Source organism: Palaemon carinicauda, chromosome 12, assembly GCF_036898095.1.
Source record: "Palaemon carinicauda isolate YSFRI2023 chromosome 12, ASM3689809v2, whole genome shotgun sequence".
Taxonomy (NCBI): domain Eukaryota; kingdom Metazoa; phylum Arthropoda; class Malacostraca; order Decapoda; family Palaemonidae; genus Palaemon; species Palaemon carinicauda.
The window spans coordinates 139,900,151-139,904,353 of NC_090736.1; positions in this window are offsets into that span (position 1 = coordinate 139,900,151).

A 4,203-nucleotide genomic window follows, 5' to 3' on the forward strand; every position below is an offset into this window, starting at 1 on the left:
TTCTCTTGTAGTTTATTTATATCCTTGTTTTCTTTCCTTACTGGGCTATTTATCTCTGTTGGAGCCCTTGGGCTTATTGTATCTTGCCTTTCCACCTAGGGCTATAGCTTAGCTTGTAACAATAACAATAACAATAACAATAACAATAATAGGTAATTTCGAGAATTAGGCATGAGATATATATATATATATATATATATATATATATATATATATATATATATATACATATATATATATATATATATATATATATATATATATATTATATATATATATATATATATATATATATATATATATATATGTGTGTGTGTGTGTGTGTATATATATATGTTTATAGTTTATATAAATAAATATATATATACATATATATATAGTTTATATATATACTGTATATATATGTATATATGTATATATATATATATATATATATATATATATATATATATATATATATATATATATATATGGGTATATGCATATATGTATATACGTGACTAAACAATTCGTACCATTGCAAGCCAGACAGGCATGGTCATTAAACCCAGAAGCAAACTCTCCCTAAATTCTTTAAGAGCACTTGTGAAACCATTTACAGACTCTTAAATAATAAATGACTGTACTCAGTAGAAAACAAACAGGAGTTTTCGAAGACAATAAAAAAAAGAGTGTAGATATAGGATACTCAGTTAAAAATTGGCATAAAAAAAAAACGGTAAAAATCCTGGAATAAATGTTGCCAGGATTTTTCCTGTTATAAAAACGGATATATTGACGTAAAGGAGTGATTTTACGGCCACCAATCCGTAGAATATAATAGCAAAGTATGGTAAAATTACGATCGCCTGTATTTTCATGAAATACGGTTGAGAACAGTAGATTTTTACGGAGAATTTCAGATTAAAATTACGGTTTTTTTTTTTTTTTTTTTTTTTTTTTAACAGTGTACCTAATATCTTGAGTAACAAAAAAATAGAGAATTCTGTAGAGTATCAAGATTTTTAGCCAAAGTTTAACTTAAGCTCTAGGCTAAGCTTTTCTTTTGAATGTAAATTTTGGATCTACTGCTTTAGTTTAAGACTAAATGTTTAGATAGATACACACTCACACACACACAAAGATTAAACCCATCCCACCCCCTCCTGCTTTCCTAAGTACAACACGAAAGTTGTGGTTTACGAGTGTACCTCTTGGGGTACTCCGCACCCGAGGGACGGGGAGAGACCAGACAGTTATACGTCAGGTAATGTCTCTCAGCGTGACCGGAAATATATAAATATATATATATATATATATATATATATATATATATATATATTTATATATATATACATATATATATATATATATATATATATATATATATATATATATTTATATATATATACATATATATATATATGTATATATATATATTTATATATATATCTGCTGTGTGTACACACACACACACACACACACACACACACACACATATATATATATATATATATATATATATATATATATATATATATATATATATATATATAAAATAGCCCGCCACTTGCTGTTTATTATATAGGAAAGATAAGATAATACGATGAAATCATGTGATTTTTTGTGATGTAATTGAAATTCAAAAGATTATAATTGATACCCGTGTTATTTTCCTAAACATCGCAAGGCTATTTTAAGAAATTCAATTTCAAATAAATAGATAAATAAATTACCTATTTCACATTGATCAAAAAATGCGTTGAATAATCACTTGTGAATTAAAATCAAAGTGAAAAATATGGCAAAATACTCACATGAATTTATCCTCAAAGTGAAAAATATGAAAAGATCTACGTATCAATTTATTATCAAAGAGAAAAACATGGCAAAATACACACACTGTATGAATTTATCAGCAAAATACGCATGAATTTATCCTCAAAGTGAAAAATATGGCAAAATTCACTTATCAATTTATTATCAAAGTGAAAAATATGGCAAAATACACACATGAATTTATCCTCAGTGAAAAATATGAAAAGATTTAGGTATCAATTTATTATCAAAGTGAAAAATCACTATCTAATTTATTATATATAAAAAAAATATGTCCACCAAACATTATCTAGAATCAAGAACCATCAAATCTTCTTTCGCTGTGCTCGAACAAAATCTCGACTCCCACAATAATCCAGATTCGAGACTTCATCAAGTTGTTAGTGGTTGCTTCGAAAGACTGTCAAACTTTGTCCCAACTTGAAACCTTCCAAGACAAAATCTACGTGAGCGGAGTTACAGCAGTCGTGGGGATAGGGGAGTAGGGAATGGCTAGAGAGGGGGGATAGAGAGGGATAGTAAGGATAGGTAAAAGCAGGCTGGGGGGGAGGGGGTAGCAGGAAGTGGATAGGCTAGAATGCGAACTCCCAAGTTTACAAGATTGGTGTGATTGTATTGTCTGCCGAAAGTTTTGTTTTGTTGATTTTTTATATTATAAAAGGACACAAATAGATTTATCATTTCAATAAACGACCATTTTGAGGCATTAATTAATTAATTAATTCTAATATTCAGGCCTTCTCCATCGTGAGGCTCAATACTACACAGCATTCTAGAAGCTTTATTCCAACTGTTGGACAAGTTGTGGAATGATCTTCCTAATCGGGTAGTTGAATCAGTAGAACTTCAAAATTTGAAATTTGCAGCAAATGTTTTTTTATGTGGAACATGCTGACATAGGATTTTTATAGTTTATATATGAAATATATGTTTTAATGTTGTTAATGTTTTTAAAATGTTTCATTTTAATTATTCATTACTTCTTATATCGTTTATTTGCTTCCTTATTCCCTTCCCTCACTGGGTTATCTTTCCCTGTTGGAACCTTTGGGCTTATGGCATCTTACTTTCCAACTAGGGTTGCAGCATAGCTAGTAGTAGTGATAATAATAATAATAATAATAATAATAATAATAATAATAATAATAATAATAATAATAATAATAATAATATTATTATTATTATTATTATTATTATTATTATTATTATTATTATTATTATTATTATTATTAACAACAACAACAACAACATCAACAACAACAACAACAACCACCCTTAAGAGAAAATACCCCAATACCCTAACGTAGCCCAAATCTTAAGAAGCCACAGGATTAAGAAGTGAATAAAGAAGAAATGAATTGTAAAGAAATGTTTGAAGACTAAAATAGAAATATTTCAATAGAAAAAATATTATCTGATAGAATGTTCTAGTACAGTCTTGACTGCATTGACCACAAGGTTCATAAAAGATATATGATTTGATAGTTAAATATTTTTCAGTTTTTTGGCCAGATGGAAATTCTAGCAAATATTTTTTAGTGTTTTGGGCAGATGTGAATTCTTGCAAATAATTTTCAGTTTTTGGGCAGATGTAAATTCTTGCAAATATTTTTCAGTGTTTTGGGCAGATGTGAATACTTGCAAATAATTTTAGGTTTTTTGGGACATGAAAATTCTTCCTAATATTTTTTAGTTTTTTAACAGATGGATGGAAATTTTTGCAAATATTTTTCTGTGTTTTGGGCACATGTGAATTCTTGCAAATAATTTTCAGTTTTTTTGGACAGATGGAATTTCTTGCTAATATTTTTTCTAGTTTTTTGACAGATGGAAATTCTTGTAAATATTTTTTAGTTTTTTGATGAAATGGAAATTCTTGCAAATATTTTTTAGTTTTTTGATGAAATGGAAATTCTTGCAAATATTTTTCAGTTTTTTGGACAGATGAAAATTCTTGCTAATATTTTTTAGTTTTTTAACAAATGGGTGGAAATTCTTGCAAATATTTTTCAGTGTTTTGGGCAGATGTGAATTCTTGCAAATAATTTTCAGTTTTTTTGGACAGATGGAAATTCTTGCTAATATTTTTTATTATTTTTAACTGTTGGAAATTCTTGCTAATATTTTTTATTATTTTTAACAGATGGAAATTCTTGCAAATATTTTTTATTTTTTTTGGGGGGGAGGGAAATGGAAATTCTTGCAAATATTTTTGTTGGGGGGCAAATATTAAGCCTTGCAAATATTTTTTTTTTCAGTATTATTAGTAAATGGAAATTCTTTCAAATATTTCTTTTTTAATTTTGGGGGAAGATGGAAATTCTTGCAAATATTTTTTTTTGGGGGGGAAGGGACCCAGATGGAAATTTTTGCAAATACTTTTTA